The sequence below is a fragment of the Zootoca vivipara genome, chromosome 7 (genome assembly GCF_963506605.1).
Source record: "Zootoca vivipara chromosome 7, rZooViv1.1, whole genome shotgun sequence".
NCBI classification, from domain to species: Eukaryota; Metazoa; Chordata; class Lepidosauria; order Squamata; family Lacertidae; genus Zootoca; species Zootoca vivipara.
Window position 1 is genome coordinate 55,966,556 of NC_083282.1, and position 25,851 is coordinate 55,992,406.

Genomic DNA, 25,851 nt, shown 5'->3' on the forward strand with positions numbered 1-25,851 from the left:
CCACCGAGGGTGGAGAGCAGGCACGCTGCCCCCAGGGACGTGGCGTGCGTTCTGGGGGCGGGACGCAACATGCGTTTTGGGGCAGGACGCACTGTGTGCAAGGGCAGGACACGTGTTTTGGGGTGGGGTGCAGCGTGTGCAGGGGCGGGGTGTGCATTTTGGGGTGGGGCACACAGTGCACAGGGGCGGGGCACGTGTTTTGGGGGCGGGGCAGCCAGCCGCGATGGCGCCCCTGGGATTGCGCTGCTCGGGGCGGCCCGCCCCCACTGCCCCTATCTTCCTACGCCCCTGCGTCCAGTGATCTACCGGTAGATCACGATCTACCTGTTGGACGTGCTTGTTCTAGAAGGTCTTTCATTGGGTTGAAACAATTCTAAATTGCACTGCAGATTCTGACATAGCCTAAAAATACTGAGGGTAATACTCTGCAATAAAAGATTAGAGTTTTGAGAACTCTCCTATAAACAACCAATGAAACAATCTAGCTTGCCCCAAATGGGATAGAGTGACACCAAGCCCCCTATACATCGGTCCATTTCAGATGATTACGTGGTACCTTGGGCAGCACACTGCATTATGATGGCAAAATTTACCACCTAGAGGAGAAAACGGCCACAAATACTGGTTCTTTCATATACTACTAGCAACTAAACAAGGGATGTGAGTCAAGGCATATGGATGGATCTGCCCTAGGAGGGAACTAGAGCAAAGGACGAGTTCACATATTTATTTTTAAGTGGTAAAACTCACACATGAGGTATTTCCCACCTTATTTTCATATGGGGAGCCATTTGCCTAAAAGGTCTCCTCTGTGAAAATCCCTGCAATTACCACATCAAATAAAACACTTCAAAATCATATTTTCCCCAATAGCAGTAACCTTTTTTCTGTTCTGTAAAGGTTATTTTCAATGCTACAATCACAATTTCTCATTTTTCTAGTCTCAAATTGAGTCCTCCACATTTTCACAACAATTTGTGATTTCTTTAAAAAGGAAGTCCTTGTGGAAATTCATTAGCATTTTAGTGTGGATTTCTCCTAATATATACATGTTATGCAATTTCACCCAATAGACACATCTCTGCAAAGCCATAATCTTGTAAAATCAGTGTTGGGGTTTTTTGGGGGGACGCAGGGGGACGCATACCCCTAAACATTTTGTGAATCTATGTTTGGCCTCATTGAGGGGCAGTATTTCAATATGAGTAGGAAAATGAGAATACCCCTAAACATTTTTTTAGAAAAAAACACTGCCTAAAATAATACATTTTGTACATTATTTTCAATAATAAATGCATATTTATGGACACTTTGCCCCAGATTATGCATTTTCTTCATAGTACTTGGCTGCATAATTCAGAGAAGCACATATTTTGAAGGATGACTGTGTTTCAGTTCTCATATTGTTTCAGAAAACGCAAATTAGGTAAACAGTGCCTTTAAATGGGGGGGGCAGATTTTCTCCCTTCCCTACTGAGGACCCAGAGAATGGTCTACAGGTACATCACTCACTTCTACTGAGTTGAAGTAGCTAAGCAACTCTAAAGACTGTCAACTGCCTGGATGGTTCCCACCAGAGGAACTATATGTAAATCTCCCTGAGCTCTTTTTAAAAAAATAAACTTTATTAAACAAGAAAATATCTTAAAATACAAACAAAACAAACATTCAGTACAAACATTCTATAAGAAAAAAGAACTTAATTACATATAGAATGAAAAATAGTAAAAGGAAAGAAACTTCTGACAAAACCCATTGTACTATTTTGCATTCAATTTTTTAAAAACAATTTCTTATTAATATTTTTCTATATCTTAGTTTAAACTTTTTATAACACTTCCTTATATCACAAACTCATTCGATATCTGCCAGGAAACAGTACCCTTTGAGATATTCCTTAATTATTATCCATTCCTTACGAGAGTTTCCTCTCACTGTCCCAGTTCTCCTTGCTAGCTGTAAATACTTTATTAATTTGGCTCGCCATTCAAAGTATCGCTTTTCTAATTTCTTGCTGATTCTTTTCCAATTTCTTGCTGATTCCTAATAAAAATGCCTTGGGTCTTTTAGTGAATGGGATCTTAAACATTTTCTTTAACTCATTATCGATGGTGTCCAAGAAACCTTTAATTTTTTCATAATCCCACCATATATGCATGTATGTTCCAGTTCCTTTCTTGCATCTCCAACATAACTCTGACCTGTTCTTATACATTTTGTCTAACTTTGCTGGTGTCAAGTGCCATCTATATAACATTTTCATGACATTTTCTCTTAAGTTGATACAGACCGTAAATTTAATATCCATTCTCCACAATTTCCCCCATTGATTCATGTAAATATTATATCCTAGATCCTGGCCCAGTGTATCATAGAGCCTTTCACTTCCTCCTCCTTTACTTCCCAATTTAAAAGGAGGTTATACATCTTTGTGATATATTTATTCTTAGCTTGGAGAAGTTCTTTTTCGAATTTAGAGGTCTCATCGGCAAATCCTTTTAAAAAAAATCTAAGCTAAATCTCTCGTTCAATTGAAAATTTTGTAACCAGTCTGTTAAATATGGCCTAATTTTTAATTTTTTCAACATTAATTTATTATTGCTCTCTTCCAGGACCATTCCATATGTTGCCCATTCTCTTAGCATATTCTTTCTTTTAGCAGCCGTGGCTTCTAGTGGGGAGGTCCACCAGGGAGTTTGGGTTCCAAAAGATCTTTGTATTTGTTCCATATCTTATATAGTGATTTTCTTACTATATGATTAAAGAATCCCCTGTGAACCTTCACCTTATCATATATCATATACGCATGCCATGCAAAACGATTGTCGTGGCCCTCTAAATCAAGTAAATCTGTATCTCTCAAGACAACCCACTCTCTGATCCACACTAACCCAGCTGCCGCATGGCACAATTCCAAGTAAGGAAGGGCGAATCCTCCTCTCTCCTTTTGGTCTATTAAAATTTGATGTTTAATTCTTGTTGTTGTTTTTTGCCATTCCAGATGAATTTTGCTATATCCTTTTTCCAATTTTTAAAACCTCCCAAAATTGGCATGGTTTGAAACAAAAACATCAGTTTTGGCAAAACACTAATTTTAATTAGAGAAATTTTGCCCCAAAAGGAAAGATGGAGCCTGCTCCAAAACACACACACACACACACATTATTAACATGCTTTTCTCCAAATCCAGACTCATTCAGAGCAATCAGATAGCAGAAGTTTGTAGACCATCTTTGTGGTTCTTCTGCATGTATGCTGCCACTAGACCATGGAGAAGCAGGTCTTGGCTCCTCCCCCAAAACATGCAAGCAAAGGAGGGTTTTGTTCAAGCAAGTAACGTCACAGGCTGAGCTGTAGACACAAGGCTCAGGAGACACAATCCAGGAATTTGGGGGAAAGGCGAGAAGTTCAAAAGAGATGAAGGTGTGCCAACAAGTTCTTAAAGATAATGCATGATGTCAGGAGTGGGAAACTCAATTGCATAGCCAATCCATGCAGAAAACAGGCTGGAAATCACCACCCATCAGCTGCTGGATCCAGCGGCGTGGCAACCCACTCCGTAGCGTGCATGCTACGGAGCGGGTTGCCAGTGGTGGGGCTCCAGTGCCGCCGCCGCCAATCTGTGAGCAAGCCGTGGAGCGAGGTTCTTTACAGGGCGGCTTGGGAGGCGCCGTTGCCCTGCCGCCTTGTAAAAAGCCTCGCTCCACAGCTTGCTCACTCACCTGCTCGGTGCATGCTTTGCTTGTTCCTGGGCGAGGGGCGGGTCAGCTGGGGGCATCAGCAGCGGCCGCTGGTGCCCCTCTCTGGCCCACCCACCTCCACCCGAGCAGGAACAAGCAAAGTGTGTGCCGGCTGAGCAAGTGAGCGAGCAGCCAGATGCTGAACGAGGCTTTTTACCGGGCGGCGGCTGGCTGCTCGCTCACGGGGGAGGTGCGCCGAGTGTCACCCCCCTCCAGGGTGGCACCCGGTGTGGCCCGCCCCCATTCCCCCCCCTTGCTACACCCCTGGCTGGATCAAGACTTCAGGCTCTTTCCATACCCTGCATGGTGCTTTGAAGCCTGGTAGCATTGTGACATCAGGTGATTGACAGGTGGGTGGCCTGCAGGGAGTAGGGAAGATAAGGCCAGACCAGGTTCCTCTCCAATGCCCTAAGGAGCTTACTGTCCTCAGATGTGGTGGAAGGTGCTGTCCCATCCCTGCTGCTGAAATAAGATTCAAAAGCCAATCTAGTCAGGGATGTTGTATTGCCCATCTCCTGCTCATGCTCCTCAGTCTCTTCCCTTACTTAGCACAACTAAAGCACCAAAACAATTCAGCCCAAGGAAAATCTGCTCTGGGTACCTATTACATTCCTATCATCAAGCTGAGAACTCTTCCGTCTTTCCCTTGCAGCAGCAAGAGCCCCTCTCCTCATGAAACTGAACGGTCTGGGTTTCAAGTCCCCTGGAGGAAAATTGTGGCTCATCTGAGAACAGAGTGACACAGCGGAGTCAAACAGGAACACAGGAAAGGACAGGAAGAGCTGGGGAATGAGGGGCGTCATTTTCAGGTGCCCAAAAGAGAAATGCAAAGAAGGACTAAAGCAGTTAGGTCGATGCTTAATACCCAGTAATTTTGACTAGCAACTAGAGAGTGAGGGAAGAAGCAGCGTTGTAAATTATGCTTCAGTGATCTGGATGTGACTGAGGAGAGCGGAGAGGAAAGAAGATTAGAAGAAGGGGATTAAAAAGAGGGAGAAGAGCATAGGAGGAGTCAGATTGAGGTCTACAAAGCGGTGTCACTGACAAAATGTCAGTATACGTTGCAGGATACACCTGCCCAGAGGTGCCAGCTTGCAAGGGCAATGGGGTGGGGTGCAACATTGCAGGCGGGCGATGTCATGAGGGGCTGGGGGTGGGGCCGAACATGGCAGTTGTTATTTAATATGTTTATAGATGACCATAAGTACTGATTGTTTAGCTAACTTGTCTCTAGAGGTATGGTGAGGTGCACTATAGAAGGAACACAAAGGCCAAAGACAATTTCAAAACGGTATGGTTCATGTTTATTCAGTACACTGGAAATGACCATATTGTCTCTTCGCCACCAGCTAAGCATGGCTCACTCTGAGACGGTCTGTTAAGAAAGAGAGAAGAAGACACTTAACTGATATAATCAACTCTAAACTATTGTACAGACCTGCCTAATGTTTGACTGTATGGTGTACATTGTATATACAATATGTGGAATGTTTATTGGGGGATAGAGGTATTCTCTGTTATAAGCATTTCAGAAGCTGAAAAATAAGGTTTTGAAAACCCCTGCGTCTACTGTACTAGGAGCACATCAGATCTCACTCATTCTCTCTTTCCCTCTCTCCCACCTCCCTTTCACAAACACATACTTCCCAAAGCAAAGGGCATATGACCCTTTCTTCCTATCAAGCTTAACAAGAGTAACTCCAGGGAGAGGATGGAGACATGGCAACGCTACTGGTCGAACCCTGCATGTTCAAATTCCAGCTATTTCTGAGGATGCTTCTGACCTGCAATCTCACACACACAGCAAAGGAATCACTTGCATGAACTTAATCTCCAGAGTGTCTAACAGGGAAAGAGGAAATGAGGGAAAACGTTTTCCTAGCAATGCCTGGCCATTTATTTTGCATGAACGGAACAAAGAAAACCCTTGCACCACAGCCTCCAGCCTAGAATTCTCACTCAGGGTGTGTTTATGGATTTCTTGGTTGTTCATCCCCCAAGGAATGTCAACAAGAAAAAAAGTGGGCTTGGGTTGTATCTGGGTTAAGAGAAGAGAAGAGAAGGTTAAGAGAAGTAACAATGAACTCTGCCTTGTGCAAGGTGGCATTTTGTTTCCCCACCCCCGCCCCCAAGCAACAGCATGTTTATCTGCTCAAATGTTTATTTGTTTGTCATTTTCACTTCTTTTTACACTTTGAAATCCGCTGCTTATGGGGGAGCATGTTTGATGCACCGACCAGCCAATCAAAGCTGTGCACAGCCCTGCTCTGAGAACCAACCAAACTGCATTCAGACGTGGGGTCTATTGCATTAGTTATTCTGATTATAATGCTAGCATTTCTGTCCCAGTTTCTAATGTTCCTTTTATGTGCTATGGACCATAAAACATGGAAATTATGAGGTAACGAAACATCATGACAATGGAATAAAGTGCTGTCTGAATATAGTCTCAATCAAATCAGCACTGTGAAAATCCGGCTTCTACTCAAACATGAACAACAGGCTCCTCCTGGCCCTGAAAAGGATAGGGAACCCATGCCCCTCCAGATGTTCACAGAATCATAGAACTGTAGAGTTGGAAGGGACCCCAGAGCCATCTAGTCCAACCCCCTGCAGTGCAGAAATCATTATTAAAGAATCCTTGACAGATAGCCATCCAAAATAGGTTTAGAAACCTTCAGTAAAGGAGGGTCCACCACCTTCTGAGGGAGTCCATTCCACTGTCAAACAGTTCTTACCATCAGAAAGTTCTTCCTTGTTACTTGAATCCTTTGGTTCAGGTCCTCCCTTCTGGAGCAGGAGAAAGCAAGCTTGCTCCATCTTCCAGGTGACAGCCCTTCAGAGATTTGAAGATGGGCCTCATATCATGTCTCAGTCTTCTTTTCTTCAGACTGAAACATACTCAACTCCCCCAACTATTCCACAAGGTCCTGCTTGTGAGCTCCCCATTGGGTTATCTGGTTGTCCATTTGGCCTGATCCAAGGCCTTCTTTCAGTTCTAATGTTGCTCCTGGGAGTCTCACGTCATCCTGAGGGCCCCACGTCCGACTACCCCCTTTCTACAGCTAATTCAGCTTCCTACAAATCCCACCATCCCTGGCCATTGGCCATGCTGGCTGGGCCTAAGGAGAGTTCAACAACATCTGGAGAGCTATATGCTCCTCTTCCCTGTCAGAAAGACAGAGAGTGCTTTTCCAAGGTGGGGTCCCTGCCAAAAAAATATGCATGGCTGCACACTCCCAGAGTGAAATTGAAGTGACACTGGCAATGAACTGAGCTCTCAATGCAACAGATGATTTCTCTGTTGTTACATCTTTACTATAATTCTGAATGCTAACAAATTAAGGGGAACAATGAGAAAACTAAGTGCTCCCACACATATTTACAAGGATGAAACTGGCCTGTGCACTTTACTTTGAACTGCTGTTGGAGTCGAGTATCTTGGATTAGATGAACTATGGCTCTTACAGGGAGTTGGGCTAATTTGGAGCATTTTTACTAAACCACTTTGACCAGGAAAGGGGTGTGTGTGTGGTTTACCTCCTGGTTCGAAAACAAATCTGGTCCCACTTCCTGAAATCTGATCCAATCTGATACGACATGAACTTTCGGCATTATAGCAGCCCCAAATCCTCTGCTCCTGTACCATTATCCCTTACCAAAAAAGAGAGAAGTTTTCAGTAGGAAGGAGAGCAAATTGAGGCAAACAGGAAGACAAGAATGCTGGCAGAATCTCCGAGCTCCTTTTTCTGCGAACCAACCTCCCTGCGGACACCACCCGCCTGCTGACATTCCACCAGCACCGGCTGAAGAATAATTAGCCAAGGCAGCTGCTGGAACGTTGGATTAAAATGATACTAGATGAATTTCATTTTGCTCCATTTCACTTGATTTGAGCTTTTGCTGTGCTCCCTCCCGCCTTTGCCTGCTCCGACTGCTGCTGTTTAACACCCACATGGCAATTCCCCTAGTAATTCTGTTCTCTGCATGTGCATTCAAAAGAACCTCATTTGAATGTCTGCTACCTCTTTCCCCCTTCCATCATAAGACTGAGACCAGATGCAGATTCCATGGTTTCAGCATCAATTGAAAAAAATTCTCCCTGCCCTCCCCCGTCCCACACATGTTTACCATCTGGCCTGACAAAAGAGTTATGTGGAACTTGAAAATGCCACTGCAAAGTTGTCCCAAATAGGTAGAGTAGCCCCTGTGAGCTGTTTTAGTGTGGGCAATACGGAACTGCTCAGCCTTGCACTGCATATGAAATTCATAATTGGCTAGGCATGTAAGCTTTAGTAAGTCTAATAATTGGATATATCAATAACTGGATGATCAGTGGAACCCAATTATAATCAGCAGGGACAAAGTTTAACTGTTCGAGTTAAGGGACAAAGGCACATTTGTCTATTTTTAAAGGCTATTTTGGCTCTAATACATTGGAGCTGGATCAGATAAGACTAGCCACTGAACACAAACAAGGGCAGCAAGGATCCTGTGAGGGCTGCTGCCACCTCTCATGACTCGCCTCCTGCTCTCTTTCTCTGGCAGGCTCATGAACCCTCTTCATTTTGGTGGGAAGAACAGGCTTCCACAGGGTGGCTGGATGAGGAATTCAGTCTCCGCCATGCCACCCAGAGGGAGACTGCAGATGAACTGCGGCTGCCCCTTCTACCACCAGCCTTCTGTGGTGCAACACCGAGAACAAAGATGGCTAACCTTTTATCAGCCAAATTCACCCTTCACCAATTCTTCCAGGGCCCCATGTCCGTGTTGCAGGTGGTCAAAGCAATTTTGAACACACACTGCCACACAGACAGAGTCACATAGCCCACCTCCTCAACTGATCCAGGCAAACCAGCTGAGGAGGAGGGATACCAATCCCCCTCCACTCATCAAATGCTTGATTTGCTGGCCAGGAAGGGGGTGATTTGTGGGGTGCGTATCTATATGCTGTATCTAGTAAAAAAAAAAAAACCATTTTTGCCACCACTGCCTTGACCAGTGTGGGTTGTTGTTGTTTTTTGGTGGGTGGGTGGGTGGGGGTTAAAATTGCTTGTGGGGGCTGGACTAGACCCCTGAACTAGGGCTTGAAAACCCCTGGCCTAGGGAGAAAAAGGATGAGCAAACAGGCAGCACTGCAGTAAATAGAGGAGAGAAGTTGTCAATTACTGTTTTCTGTTTAATATCTCTCCTCACTAGCAATGGCTGACAGTCGGCTCCTTTTTCAAAAGTCTGCCTGACATACTGTGCAGTTTGTCCTCAGGTCTCAGGGAGCGGTGACATTTCTGCTCTGGAAAGGAGAGCAGAGCTGCACCTGCCAGGCGCAGACCTGACCAGAAGCTGCTTCCTCCTCTTTTATCTGTGGTAAGAGATCTAAGTTCCCAATAGGATTAAGAACTGGGAGCATCAGGATGAAAGGAGGTGAGGGATAATAAGTGCAGGGAACCTCAAAGAGCATGTTAGCAAACTGCAGAAGCTGTATCCATTCTCTCTGTTGTGGTCACATATCCGTCTACTGCAAATATACCCAGGTTTAAGGAAATTTTTAAAAGCCAGGAACATTTTTGGCCAAACCTGGGATGGTAACGGAGCTGACCTGAAACCACCAAGAGACACTCAAAGCAAGAGGCACTGAACTAGTCACTGCTTCTCGCCTGTCTCTCATGGTGTGGAAGGAGCAGGAAAGGGTTTTGGGTGGTGGTATGTCCTACCACAGAGCCTAGGGGTTGCTTATCAGAAGGTTGGCGGTTTGAATCCCCGCGATGGGGTGAGCTCCCGTTGCTCGGTCCCAGCTCCTGCCCACCTAGCAGTTCAAAAGCACGTCAAAGTGCAAGTAGATAAATAGGTACTGCTCCAGCGGGAAGGTAAATGGCATTTCCGTGCACTGCTCTGGGTCGCCAGAAGCGGCTTTGTCATGCTGGCCACATGACCTGGAAGCTGTACACCGGCTCCCTCGGCCAATAACGCGAGATGAGCGCCGCAACCCCAGAGTCGGTCACGACTGGACCTAATAGCCAGGGGTCCCTTTACCCTTTACCTTTTATGTCCTACTTTGCAGAGCACAGTCCTCACTTGGGAGGAGTCTGGTATCTGGATGGCTACCCTAATCCAAGGCTGCCTACAAATCATGCACTTAAAGAGCATTTAAAACATGCAACCGTGCCAAGAATCGTGAGAATTCTAGTGTGTTAAGGGGTGCTGGGAACTGTAGATTTGTGAGGCGTAAACCTCAGTTCCCAGGGGGTAACTAGGATCTAGGCTTCCCCACTATGGTAGGGTGCATGGTATTTCTATTTAAATTTTAGCAAACATTTTGAAATCTGCACTGATACATATGAATTAGCATGCGGACATTTTATGCAAATTCATATCCTCTTTCGTCTTCTCGTCTGACAACATCTAAGTAAGGACTAAGGAGGACTGAGAGGGAGGCCTCTCCTACTGGCATCCACATCATATTTGTAAAATAAGGTCTGCATGTGCGGCTTCAGCCGGTTTATGCACAGACTAATGACAGGTGAGATGGGAGAGCAGAGAGGGAGAGATGGACAGAGAAACTCATTTAGGAATCAGTGAGGACAATAGAGTCTCAGTTCTGAAGGGGGGAAAAACCAATAAGATCAGGACTGCTGGGGGTGGGGCAAGGGATAGAATACACAAGACTTCACCATCTTCAGAACATACATATGCTTTGTCCCATTTTAACTGCTGTAGCTTTCCCCCAAAGAATGCTGGGAATTGTAGTTCAAATGTGATAGGAATCTGTGCTAGAGATCCCTAGCCCCCCCTCTTGGAACACTGTCCAAGAGTCCAGTTTCATTATACAGTGTAAAGAATGAGCAAGGCCTTTGAGCAATGCAGCTCTGGGACCGAGTCTTGCATCCTGGCTTAAACATGTCAAAACTCACCATTTGGGGCTGCCAAATGTGGGAGACAGCAGCTCTGAGATGCAGAAATGTGGCTGGGAGTGTGCACCAAAGAGAAAGAGGAGAGCCTGAAGGGATCCTGATGGACTGAAAACTTGCTTGAATAAGCTGTTACTTCACTGGCATTGGGTTAAAAGAGCAATTGTGTTTTAGTAGCTGATTTAATGAGGTGTGTTCTAATGCCTTTGCTTACTTGTCTGTTATATTTCTACAGAGAATCTGTATTTTGCTGTTTGTTTGTAGATCTGGGGACAAATGTCTTCTTCGGGGGGGGGAGTGTAGTGTTATTCATTTGTGGGGGTAGGCTGTATGTGAGACCCTTCTAACCTCTGGATCAAGCAAGCGTTAAAATATAACCCAGGATAGCTTCCTGATGAGGCGATTGTCTGGGTGATGGGCCATTAAAGGGAGCAAAGGAAAGGGGCTCTGTGTGAGATTGCAAATGGGTGGGTGGGGGGATTTGGATACATGAATCATTGGAATCTCACACCACTCAGAGATCCCCGCCCCCTTTCTTTTACAGAATACATTTTCAAAACACACAGCGGGATCTTTTGCTATTTCAGTTTTCTGGCAATGGGACATCAGCAAATCCTCTTTTTCGTTTTGGAAATATGAATACTCTGTTCTGAATCATCTTTAGGCTCACTCTGCTGATTTTCACAGCTATAATCTAGCTCATTCTAGAGCATTCATAACCTTCTTTTCTGAGCATAAGTGGGGGAAGGTTTCACATTTATCTCAATCCGTATCCCAAGTTTGAATCACAGAAACATAGGGTGGAATTCAATGTCATAATCTTCTGATTGCTTCTTCAGTGCAAGCATTTCTTCTAGCCAGCTGGAACAATCCCCCCCTCTCCCCACCTGTGCACTGGTCTGGGGGTTCTACTGACCCTCCAGAGTGGATTTAGGAGAGGTGCAGGGGATGTGCAGGGGAAAAATCCCATTGCACTTGCAAGATCTCGTGCGCTGGCTTCCACTAGCACACCAGGTTAGTAGAATCAGAGCCACAGGGTGGCATTCCACCAAGCTTTACTCATTGAAATTAATGGACCTAACTTAGTTGTGTTCATTCAGTTCAATGGTCATACTCTGGGTAAAACTGAGCTGAATACCACACATGGAGTTAGAAAGAAGCTAAGAGGTCATCTAGTTCAAGCCCTTGGTCGGTGCAGGATTTGCAGTGCAGGATGCGTGCAACCAGATCACCACTGAGAGGAAGCTCCCCAGCCCTTGCTTAAATGCCTCCGAGAAGGAAAGCCTACCCACCCACACACACACACCCCGGGCTGCTCAAGACATTTTGCTGCCTGAAATGAAGCAGGGTGCCCTATTCCCACCATAAGTCAAGGTGCATGGCACCCAAGGCCAGCCAAGCTATTTGGGCAGCTGAGGCATAAAATCCCATAATTGTCTCTTCTCCTTCCTGGCTGTAAAAAAACACACACAACAATTACAAATTAAATATTTAACAACTTGCTGCTCTTTCATGACACCAGACTCAGCGACCAGCCACAAACCTGGGTTTGGACATAATGCTACGCCAAACTAGTTCCAAGCAGTAGGGCAGCAACAGGACCGGAGAAAGAGCACATTGTGGCTGAAATATCCACTCCAGAAACTCATTTGTATTTCCTCATTTCTGCTGAGCTATGGTTTGGCTCAATGTAACATGCAAACTGGGCCACTGCCAACTGGTTCTCACCATTAGGGGAGTGTGCTGCCTCATGCTTAGCCAAAATTTGCTTCCCTGCCATTTCCAGCTCTTGAGTCTAGTCCTGCCTTCTGGAGCAAAACAGACCAACTCTCCTCCATCTTTGGCTGTTCCTTTTATACGTACTTTTCTCTTCTCCAGTCTAAACATACCCACCCAGCTCCATCACATTAGGATCCTATAGCTCAACAATTAATAGTTAGCAAATGTTCTTTGTGCCGCCGCCCCCCCCCAAAGCAGTGCACTTCTCCTCACCCAGGAGGTGTGCCAGAGCTGTCTGTAATCTATGGCTAGCAGTTTCTCCTTATTGAAAAAATATTAAGGCAGAAACAAAGGGAGTGCAGATTTCTTCCCAGCAGGGCTGTGTCTGCATCGAGACTACGGTGTCTCCCCAGCTAGCTTGCTTTTAATAGACAAATTCCACTGCACAGTATGGAGTACAAACAAGATTTCTCCACCTTCGTTACAAAAAAAGTCAGTGGGAGCAAGGCGATGACCAATAATGTCATGTCTATCTTATCCTGGGTGAACCTGCAGAGGATCTGGAAATGTGAGGCAAAATCAAAGGAAAAGGGAGATCCTATCTGAAGTTCAACATACCCTTTCATCTCGCAATCATGCCAGCTGGCAAACACTATTAACACGAATCAATATCCCCACGGGGTTGTGGTGGGAGAGAGATCACACACACACACACACACACACACACACACACACACACACACACACTCTTCCAATTCTATTCTTTTTTTGGTTTATCATTCTCTCTCTTCATTCTTTATCTCCATGTTCACCCTTTTCTTTTGTGTCCTTCTCAAGTAAGCTTCCAATAGAGAAAACAATTATTCATCTCATGAGCTTTCATGTTGTTGACTATCTTTCCTTACTGGTAGGAGCATAAATCAATGAAAAGTCTTTAGACTCTCTGCACCAAACTGTTATTTCTTAAATTGGCAGTTGGGAATATGCCTACTCTAGAGCATCTTTTGCCAAGTCGTTGCCCTCCAGCTGCATTGGACTTCAATTCCCCTCACCCCAACCAGCACCATTGATGGGAACTGTAGTCTCAAACACCTGGCAGGTGAAGGCTGTCCCAGAGTGCAATTATAATAACTAAATGACTTTAATCAAGGTTCTCCCTTCCGAGAAATAATTCATCTTTCCTGTTTATGCCTGTTGATTGGGCTTCATAAAGACTTCCTTTCAAAAAATCTCAGTTGCTACGCTGAAGTTCTAGCTTTTACTTAGCACAACGTCACATTTTAGAGGTGGTCATCACCCTTCTCTGTAACTGTAACCAAAGAAATGCTACTTTTTAAATAAAATCCAGCTACCTACCATTATCTATTGTTCAGGTCACACTCCTTTAAAGAGTGTCTAACTGTGTGTCTTTCCCTTTCGCCTGCAGTCAAAGAGGGATACTTGACTGCAGCAGACTAAGGAACTTTTTATCTGATCACACAAATATACAGACAGCCATCAGTTCGTTGCAAGGCTTTACTCATACACACAGATGGTAGTTGACAATAAGCAAGGACTTGTGCCCGATTGGGCTGATTCCATGAGCACACCTCAGTCTAAAGTCAACCGCATTCATTTCGAAATAACTTCTAAGAAATGTATGTAAGAGCAACATACCTGGTATATGCTGCCTGCCTCTACAGAAATAAACTCATGGTTATAAAGGCATGCATACTTCACACATGGCAGCACATTTTAATCATGCAGACATAAGAATTTTCTTTATAGCATATAAACAAAGATTATGTATAGAGTGCAAAAAAAACCAAAAAGTTGAGAGCTTATTAAAAACAAATTCATTTTAGTAGCCCACACATATACCAACACTTCTATAAAACTATTATCTGAAAAGGATAATACCATGAGCAAGAGTAAACAGATTACAAGCAAATGGTCCCATATGTCTGCATACAAATGTCTTATATTTAAAACAAATATAAATTGAGCCCAAGGGCTCTGATCCAATAGGATTTATTGTGTGTGCATATGCACATTATTTATCTTTCCACTGCAGACATATGGGTATGTTTAGGACCCTATCCATATGCAGCTACTTGTCTTTGCATCCACTTAGGGTGACTTTCTTGGGAATGACAATATATCTCCTCTTATTCATCAATGATCCACAGATTTATGGGAACATACTGCTTGCAGGTATAACAAAACACTATTCAAACAGATGGGTGTGCGCGTAAATGAGAACGTATGATTATCATTCACAGGCACTGGCATTTGATTCATTGCTTTAAATAAGAATAAAGGGCTACACACACACACACACACACACACACACACACAGAGAGAGAGAGAGAGAGAGAGAGAGAGAGAGAGAGAGAGAGAGAGAGAGAGAGAGAGATTGTAACATTATATAGTACACATTGCACACACATTCACAAAAATGTCACTCATGCTTTCTTCCACCAGACAAGACTTTAAACAAAGAAAAAGAAGAACACTGCCTTACTTTTACCCCCTCTCTCCTCCTTTATGTGATTTCTTCCCTGGTGCCTTAATTTCAAGACTTCAGCAGAGCTGGAATTCTTGGGCAGAGATTACTCAAAAGCAACTAACCAAACCGTTGAGTGCAAGAACACCAATTCGCTCAGGATAGAGCTTGCTAGCAAAGAAAGGACGGAGAAACAAAGCCTAGCAATAAGAGCAGTGTTGAATAGGTATCTTCCTAATTGTAAGGGGTGTGTGTGTGTGTGTGTGTGTGTGTGCAAGGAAGGGGGGAGGGAAGCCCTTGGACGAGTGCATATGAAGAGGCCTCCCTCCCTCCCTCCTGCATAGGCTATGGAAAGGAGCTTTGCAACCTGAAAGTGAGGTTATTGAATACATTATTCCCCATCCCTTGCTCTCTCCTCATTGGGCCGCAGCGCAGGCAAGACTCCTGCATCAATGGTGTTATGATGAGATCTTTACATTCACCGCACAGTTCCGCACTGTTACCTTCTGCTAAGGCAGGCTCCTGGATCTGGGCATTATTACCCAGTTAGGAAGCTCAATTAAGAACCTAATTAATTCTAAAGTGAAAAAGCACCAAATTAATTTGCAGTCTCTCTCCCTCAGGCACAACACACTGTATTATTTCTGTCTCCCTGTGACCAGATTTTAAAAATCACAACTCTCAATTTATTTTATGATTTCAACACAACAGGAAATTACAGATAGTACTATGTGTCTCAAAGAGCGGCGCCTCCTTTATAAAATGTAGCTAGCCATCTATTGTTCACCACCAGCACTTCCTCTGTATCTTTTAGCTTCCCTTGAGGTCTGTTTCTGGGGTGGCAATTTGCAATCACAGACTAGCTTATAAAGAGTGACGAGATATGTTTAAAGGACAGGTCATCCAAATCACTTTTCTGGAGTTGAGAACCTGATAGGAATCTAGGATTCGGTCCATCTTTGAAATGTATCGGTTCACATAAAGGTGTTCTTGTGAGCACTCAAGACTGAGTGATGCACACTGGGGTCTTTCCTTATTAGGCTGGGCAGAAAAACAGAAGCCACGGCTCCCCCTTCCACCTGTCAGCATCTGTGCAACTTTTAGAAGCAGCAAGGATGGCACAAACATTGTGTGCTCTTGATCTTTCTTTTTGACTTTGTTCCTAGCTGGGCTTCTTTTTAAAAAAAAAAATATTATTGTTATTATTTGGCTTGGCGGCTTTCATTTGCATGATCCTCACAATGGAGCTCGATAGAACTTTTGTTCTTAGTGGATGAATGGTCACTAAAAATAACTGTGCCGCTGAAGATTTGCTTCTGTAATTCTTTTCATCAAGTGAATTGCCATTAAGAAACGTTTTGCAATAGGAGTCCAATTCTGCAGAACCAGGCTGGTCTACCCAGAGATGGAGGGCTCTGCCTATGGCTCACCTGGCAAAGAGGTGAATACAGTTTGGAGATATAGTTTGCTGCTTATCTAGTGTCTAGACTATAGTATGATTGCCACTGGTGGCTGTATATACAGATCTCACTATCTCCAGTGCACATACAGAATATTGGTATCCCACAGACCCAAAGGAAATGATAGGAAAGGGAAATTTAGATAAATGCAGAACTCTACAAAAGGGGCTCTGGCACTTTTGGGTGCATCCAAAATGGCACAGCTTGTTTTGTGAGATTTGGTACTGATAATTGCAAAAGTAAATGGACTCATTCACACATTTCACCCAGCAGTCTGCTTATGATGCTCAGTCCACAGCCCTCTTTTCCAATGTAAAATCTTGTATCCAGCGGCAGAGCAAGCCGATTGGGCGCCTGGAGCAGCACGCGGGGCGGAGCAAGCCAGGGCAGGACGCTCCGTGGAGTCTGCCTGCCTGCTCCCACTCAGCTGCCCTACAGCCACAATTACAGAAATTTGGTATTATTGAAGGATAAACCTGGAGCCACATTTCCAGTAGGAGGAAAGATATTGTGCTACCATGCCACATCACATTCCACACACTCACCAGAAACACTTCCACAACAATGCATGCCTGGCAAGATGGTGTGTTCTTTTACCTCTCTTCCCCTATCCATGGTATTTTGCTGTCTACATGTCTCATGTTTCTTAGTGAGCTGGCTTGCAGCACCTCTCCTCTTTTGTAATGCCTTTCTGAAAACACACAAACACACCCTTCGACAACTACCACTTTGTTTGATGCACCAAGGGCACAGACGGCAGAAGGCATGGTGCACACAATAGTGAAGGTACAATGGTAGATCAACTAAATTGACAAGACAAGAATGAAAGAGCAGGAATTCAGTGAAGGGACACACTCTGAAACTTCCTTAAACTCTCCACTAGCAGGTTCTCCACTGAATTATACCATGTGACCTGAAGTAAACATAATTCACTGCTTGTGACACCAGACCAGCAATATGGGAAGCAAATCACCATCTGAGTGAGTCTATAGCAGACCAGGGGTAGCCAATGTGGCCGTGCCTTCCAGATGTTGTTGGACTACAGATCCCATTATCTCTGACCACAGACTGCGGGGACTGATGGGAGCTGGAGTCCAAGAACATTAGATACCCCTCTGTAGCTGATCCAAGAACCTACTCTAACAATGGCTAGATAAAATAGTCAAAGTCTTTTCTTTGCACAGGTATTAGCTAATTTGAATATAATTTAAGATACTATGCCAGCCAGAGGTTCAATGTGCTGTACAGATGTGCAGTTTGTGGTTTTATTTGACAAGTACCCAAATCTAAATTGTGGCCTATTCATTTTCTTTCAGAACTTCCCATCACCTAGAATCAAGGAGGGCAGGTTGTTTTTATATTCATAGCACACCTGAGATGGAGTCAAGCTACCACAAAGTACATAATCAAGACTGTGTGTCCCCAAAGTAATCAGATGTAGACACTGAATTAACCATTCAGCAGCACCAGATTAAAGCATCTCAAATACTATGAGAACTAATGAGCAACAAAATTATTGCACCTCCGTGAACTTCAAAAGCAGCATTTGCAAACATAATGGTATTTTCAGAAGCAGCATTCATGAGCACATATGAGGCAAATCTGAACTTAAAGTTCTTGATGGAAGCACCATGAAAATTCAGTAGAGCAATCAGATTGATTGAAAGTTGTCTATGAATATTTAGTTGTTCTCTATTTGAAACAGGAGCTGGATGGAGAGATATTTAACAGACTGATTTTATAATTCTGCTTTAGTAGCAGTGTTGTGCACCACAGCTATAGCAGCATCCTAATCCTTGCATACAATGGATAGAGGTATCCAGGCCTTTAGGAAATCCTCAATGAAGTTTTCCCTGCCCCTAGAGGTCACTAATGTGACACATAGCATGAATTTTCATTGACCCATGCTCATAATACAGTTGGCCTGCCACTGTTATTTATTTGCTATTACATTTATAGCCTACCTTTTCTCCAAAGAGCTCAAGGTGGCAAACACACTTATTCTCATCTGCACAACAACCCTGTGAGGTAGAATAAAAATAAAACAGAAAAATTCCTTCCAGTAGCACCTTAGAGACCAACTAAGTTTGTCATTGGTATGAGCTTTCGTGTGCATGCACACTTCTTCAGATACTGTGAGGTAGGTTAGGCTGAGAGACAATGACTGCCCCAAAGTCACCCAGTGAGCTCCATGGCCAAGTGAGGATAAGAACCCTGGTTTCACAGCTCTCCAAGAAGAACTTAAAAACAAAATCAAAACAAGTATGCTGCTCTCAGGAGTCCTTGCTGCTCCAGCTTCCCACACTTCAAATAAAACTCAGGGGAAGACACCATAAAGTAACTTTCCCCATGTGCCTTCTTGAAATCAGGAAGCAGGGGGACCCGGGGAGAAGCTGGAATGCAATTTCAGTCCTAATAGTCATGCACAGAAAAGCTGATAGCAAGCAAGGAATAATAGTTCTTTCTGCATCATAAATTGGTGGAAAAGGTGCGTCCTAAGTTGCACTGCAGAACACCAATGAGGTCGACATTATCTGAGTCACATATGCATCCTTGGCATTCAGTACTGACCATCACACATGGAAGGAAAGGCAGATTTCAGAATCTGTCTCCCCCACAGTATAAGGTGCAGAATCCTTAGCAGGTTTTGTGCTCCAGAACAGCCATCCACCCTGCAGGCACACCCCTTCCACCCATCCTAGGAATTAATTGGTCTGTAGCTCCTGAAATCAGTGTGCAAACTCATTACTTTTCTGAACATTTGTAGCATGCACGTTGCACAGGGCAGTGGAACAGGGGTGCCATCATTGCTCCAGTTCTTCCCATCTCCTCATTAAGCTGGAAACAGACAATCGTTTCCAAGAGAGGGTAGAGCCATCTTGTCCCCATTATTTACACCAAGGGCGGGGAACTCTTCCCTCTTTCCTGTTGAAGGCCACATTCCCTCTCCTCACTTTATTTGTGGTATAGTTTAGCCTTGTGAAATATCACTGGCCTATCTAGTCCAGTATTATCGGCAATGATTGGCAGTGGTTTAAAACCCGGCATCCTCTGCATGCAACCAGGTGCTCTGTCACTGAACTAGGGGATGTTTCCCCAAATCTTCTCCTTTTTATTCATTCATTTTGCTGTGCGTTTTTGTGTTAGCTGCCTTGGGCATCTCGTGTGAAAACGCAGGCTATAAATCATTTCCATTTTGAAACAAACAATACACATATAATAAACTCATGGGGGGAATTGGTGACAAAGTAGTGAAGAAAAACGTCACTGGTCCAAAACAAGATGGCTGCCTAGGTGATACACAAACACAAGGGAAGCCTTGCTAGATCAAACCAATGGTCCACCTAGCCGAACATCCTGTTATCACAGTGGCCAAGCCAAGGGCGTAGCATGGGTGTGTGTTAGGGGCGGTCCACCCCGGGTGCCACCCTGGAAGGGGGTGACACTCGGCACGCCCTCCCGCGACTCTCAAGCCGAGCCCCACCGCCCAGTAAAAAGCCTTGCTTGGTGCGGCGACGGCGGCTGGCTTGGGAGGCGCGCTTTGCTTCGAGGGTGTGGCGTCTGTATGGGCTACCACTCTCACACGCCATCCGTACGGGATGCCGCCCGTGCGCAGAGCCGTCTTTCCCATTGGTTTTACTGGCGCATTGCGCCAGGGTGCTGGGCGGCGCTGAGGGGCGCCCCAGCACACCCTGCAGCTGTGCCCCGTCTACCACATGGCTGGCAGGCGTGCAGAGAAAAAGGTTGCGAGATGCAAAGAAAAGGGGAGGAGAGCTTGGAGGCAACCAGATCTGTGCACGCCCCGTCGGTCTTTGTGCCGATTGTGCACACGCCGGCACCGCGCTCGGGACCCTGCCCCTCCCCCCTCTCAGCAACTTTCACTTTCCTGCCGTTGCTGGGCAGGGCACCCCTGGCACCTGGGAAGAGGTGGAGGCACCGCCCCCCCCAGCCCAGCCGGGATGGAGAGATGAGCGCTTATCCCAGTCGGCGGACCTGGTGCCGCGCAGAGGAAGAGGAAGGAGGGATGGGCCGCAAGCTCCCTCTGTCCCTCCCTGAGGTCCTCCTCCCCCTTTCGTTGTGCGCACTCCCGGTGGCTCCTGCTTCGCGGCAGCGAAGCCAAGCCGGAGGGGAGGGCCCAGAGCAGAGAGGAGGCGGAGGGTGCGGGGAGCCGAGCCAGGACTCCTGGGTCCACTCTATTCCGCGCAGACACACACCCCAATACAGACTGTGCATGTGTGGCATCCTGTACGGAGTGCGCATGCGCAGGATGCCACACATGTGCAGTCCGTACGGGGTGCCGCACAGGTGCCGTACTGGGTACTGTCTGGGCTCGGTTCACCACTCGGCCAAGCAGATGTCTATGAGAATCCCAAAAGCAGGACTTCCGATTGCCAGCAACTAATACTGTCTCCAACAGTGGAGGAAGGACATAGCCATTGACAGCCCATGAATGTGTCTAATTCCCCCTTTAAAGCCATCCAGGTTTGTGACATCACTACTTCCTGCAAGAGCAAGATCCACAGTGGGCATTGGTTCAGGTCCCTGTCCTCTTTCTCACACACATGTGCTGTGAGGTCTTGGGTCAGTCGTTCAATAGCCGTACCTTGTTTCATCTCTTCGCTTATTAAAAAGGGGTTCGAATGGCTTCCCCCAGCTCTCAGAGACATGGGCAGAGACTGCACTAATGAGAACGGAATGATCAGCGGCTGTTGCATTGGTGAAGGCAGGACAATTAATACAGAGCCAGCTCATTTCTGAGAAAATGAGCTGCAATAGAAAAGAAGGTTAAGGGAGGGAGGGGTGCGGTGGAATAGCCTAGAGGTGTGAACTAAGAGGCCTGGGGGAATGTGATGGGAGAAAGGGAGGGGGGAGAGAGCAAAGGTGGAGAAGGCGATGGAGTGTGTCTTCAGAATCTGATTGATGATTCCTTTCTCCCTCCTCAGCTCCTCCTCCAAGCTGAGCAGAGAGGAGACTAGAATCATCTGTCTTCATTACATCATCCAAATAGGCTCTGTCAGTTTACACTGTAAAAGTAATCAATATTCCCTTGCGGCCAGCAAGCTGCCTGTCATGCTTTAGCAAGTAGACCCCACCTCTGGTATTGCCTGTGGGAATGGGGCCTTCGCTCCCAGAGGCACATTCACTCCTCTCTCTCTTTAAACACGCACACACACACACACACACACACACAAACTTTCCTCTCATCAGCAGTATGTGACTATGTTTAGCTGTACAGTACCTCACTAAGGGAACTGTGCTGGGTCAGTTATTGGAGTACTGCCAACAAATATATGATACGGTTATGTTAGATGGTTCAGAACTGTGCAAGGTGTCTGCGTGCCTCTTCATGAATTTGTGTGTGTGTGTGTGTGTCAAATTATTTGTCAAATTTTAGATTTGTTGACAGTACTTGGGACTCTGCATGGATAAGTTAGCATGTGTGCCAAATGGGCCCAGATTTCAGCTTTATAAAAAAATTTAAATCCTAGTTTCTAGTCCTCATGGTCTCAGATTTAAACCTGCTGGCACAAGTTTACTTTACAGCTAATATCATGATGAAATTGCTACCATTATGGTATCATGTGCTGCTAAAAGATTCAAAGAATCCCAGCTGACTCCCATTTCCCTGCCAGATGTGTCTATGTGTCTGATGCAGAGTGTGGTGAAGGGTGAGGAGTGGATTGTACTCACCATACCAAATCTTAGGGTTCCCAAGGCCAATTCTACTTCAGCTGGCTGGAAATGTTTGTTTTTATTTTTAGAAAGGTGTGCTTCTAGTGTAGTGGATGTGGCCTGCAGAAGCAGCACATCTGATATGCATCATCTAAAAATGTAGTTCCTCAGATTTTGGAGTCCTGGGACTCCAAACATATTGGGATCTTCCACTCCCCTCCCTTTTTTGTTTAATACTTCTAAACCTCCATGGGGGAAATTGAATTTTTAAATAACAGAAAGAAGCTGGGAGTTTAATGCCGCAATGGGCAACTTGTTCGGCGCAGAGAAGCATATCTGAAATCTGTCATGAGCTGGAGGGCTGCAACTAAGGCGCATAATTCCGTTTCATGTAATTTTGATTTTATATAATTATATTTTGCATAATTAAGGCAATTTGCATATAATCTCCCTGAATGTGGCCGGCGCCCAAGCACCATTGGCAGACAGGCTGCTCCTCTTCCACATGGTACCAGCTAGGAAATTGATGCCCTCAAAGGTGAAAAAATCAGAGTCAGAATTGGACTCACAGTCCACAATGTGAGAAGAAGCACAACATGTCTGAAGGGTAACACTGGGGGACAAAACAAACACTGGGGCTGGCTTACAGCTGGCTGTTTCACACATTACAGGGCAATAAACTTGGGTTTTGTTATGTACTGAGCTGAATCCTAGAACAATAGGATTCAGAATCAGCGGGAGCTACCCAATCCAACTCCAGGTGGAAGTGAATCCGCAACCTGATTGGCCTGCTGGAGCAGCCAATCAGGCGGCTGGCAGAAGTGAATCTGCTACCTGATTGGCCTGTAGGAGCAGCCAATCAGGCTGCAGGCAGAAGTCAATCCACAATATAATTGGCCCACAGGTGTAGCCCTGAAGTAGCCAATCACGCAAGGCCCATTGTGTAAATAATGTATATAAGCAGATGGTTTTGGGAAAAGAGCCATTCGTCTTCTCTTCTTCTCCCTGATGAATATGAGCTGAATAAAGAGCATGAAATTCACTCTCGACTCCGAGTATATTTCACTGGCGACGAGGATGGGATCCTGCTGAGCTGACCGCCACCACGCACTGCACCGCAGCACCGCCACCTGCTGCACCGCTGCATCGCACCGTGCATCCAGGTTTCAGCTCCAGGACCCAAGGAACCCAGAATGGCAACCGACAGCAGCTTCTTGCCATTCAAACCAGCATCAGGAGACTGGGAAGGGTACGCCGCCCGTTTCAACTTCCTCCTGCAAGCGAAAGAAGTCACCAACGATGCCATGAAGAGGGCGACATTCTTCAGCGTCTGTGGAGAGGAGACGTTTGAAATCGCCCGGGCTCTCCTTGCACCTAGAGATGTCGCTACCGTCTCTTACAAAACAATAATGGAACGGCTGAAGGAGCACTTTTCACCACAGCCCTCGGTGGTAGCTTGCCGAAATGCCTTCTACGCAAAGCGGCAAGCCCCGGGGGAAACCATAACTGGGTTTGTGACCTCCCTCCGCCAAGCCGCCCGGTTATGCAACTTCTCAGAGTTGGAGAACATGCTTCGTGACCGCCTCGTCGGTGGCCTGAGGGACGAGATGTTGCAACGACGCCTCTACGCCAAAAAAGACCTCACGTTCCAGATTGCTCTGGAGGAAGCCCTGGCAACCGAAGCCGCCGAGAGGTCAACGCAAGAGGCACGACCGGCCCCGCCATCCCAACCGAGGGTCTACCACGAAGACCTCACCGACGAATCCGAATCTGACAGGGAGGAAGTACACCGAGTACAGTGGCGCACTCAAGCAGCACACACACCACAGCAGCCTCGACGAGAAGGAGGGAACTGTGCAAGCTGCGGGGAGAACCACGAGAGGAGGACCTGTCGTTTCCGCAACGCAGAGTGCAGGCAGTGCAGAAAATTGGGACACATCGCCCGGGTGTGTCGGGCTCGACTCACCCGTCGACAAGCATCAGATGACCGACCCAGGAGCCCCAGGTCACACGGCACCATGCACCAAGGCAACTCGACGGAGATCACGGACTACCAGGTATTCCAGTTGCCCCATCCCAGCACAGAGAAAATTTATATAGAGGTACAGATAGAGGGAGCCCCATGCCGCATGGAGCTGGACACGGGTTCAATTCTATCCATAATCTCGGCCCGAACATTAAGGGAACTGTGCCCTAATGGGGGTCCCAAACTAAGGCCGGCCCCATTCACCCTCCGGGACTTCCAGAAACGTAAGGTCCCTACAATGGGGGTGGGGACCTTCAGGGTGCAATATCGAGGGCGAAAGCAACAATTGGACTTGCTGGTAGTTAAGGGCCCCTACGTTAGCTTACTGGGACTGGCATGGTTTGGACCTCTGGGGCTAGCCGTTACCGGGGTGAACCGCACTAGCTTACAAGTGGACGTGGACGCCATATGCAAAGAGTTTCCAGGGGTTTTCGATGGGGCATTGGGACGATATACAGGACCCCCCATTGCCCTACAGCTAGACCCCGCTGTACGACCCATCAGGCACAAGGCCCGCCGGGTCCCGTTCGCCCTGAAACCCCGCATAGACGAGGAATTGGACCGGCTCGTGGAGCAAGGAGTGCTGGAGCCGGTGCCCAACGCCCCCTGGGAAACTCCAATTGTCACACCCGTCAAGCCTAACGGTTCGGTCCGCATCTGTGCAGACTACAAATGCACCATAAACAAGGCTCTCACGGCCCATGCATACCCAGTGCCAGTGGTCAGCCATGTCCTCGCCACCCTGGCTGGGTCAAAAATCTTTGGCAAACTGGACTTGGCCCAAGCGTATCAACAGTTGCCTGTGGACGAAGCCACAGCAGAGGCTCAGACGATTGTGACGCACAGAGGGGCATTCAGAGTAAAGCGGCTGCAATTTGGCGTTAGCGTGGCACCAGGCATATTCCAGAATCTAATGGACTCTCTCCTTAAAGGGATTCCTGGCGTCACCCCCTTCTTCGATGATGTACTGATCGCCGGGCCCACACCAGAGGAATTTGAGGACCGCCTCCGCTCCGTCCTGCACCGTTTCCAGACGGCGGGCCTCAAGGTGAAGCGGGAAAAGTGTTTACTGGGAGTGCCGCAGGTGGACTTTCTGGGATTTAAGGTGGACGCAGAAGGGGTCCATCCAACCGGTGACAAGGTACGGGCCATTTGTGAGGCCCCAGCGCCCAAGAGCAAGCCCGAACTTCAGTCATTCTTGGGACTATTGAACTTTTACCATGCCTTCCTTCCCCATAAGGCAGCGGTAGCGGAGCCCCTACACAGACTCCTAAATAAAAGGGCCCCTTGGGTGTGGGGCCAGCGACAAAGGGCCGCATTCCAGGCAGTCAAGGACTTGCTCGTCTCGAACTCGGTCTTGGCACACTTCGACGAGAGGCTGCCAGTGGTGCTGGCATGCGACGCCTCTCCCTATGGCATCGGCGCTGTCCTGGGACACCAACTCCCGGATGGAAGAGAGGTGCCGGTGGCATACTTCTCCCAGACGCTTGCTGCAGCCGAACGAAACTACTCACAGATTGACAAGGAGGGTCTGGCAATCGTGAAGGGCGTAAAAAAATTCCATGATTTCTTGTACGGGCGGCCCTTTACCATAGTGACTGACCACAAGCCGTTGCTTGGCCTGTTTGCCCCCGAGAAGCAGACCCCCCAAGTGTTGTCTCCACGTGTCCTCAGGTGGTCAATTTTCCTTGCCGGCTACCAGTATGCACTAATCCACCGCCCTGGGAAGGCGATGGGCCACGCAGACGCACTCAGCAGGCTACCACTACCAGAAACAGGCCCCGACCCAGCGCCTGCGCAAGAGGTTATGACCCTGGAGCTGCTTCCCGACCGACCCATTCAG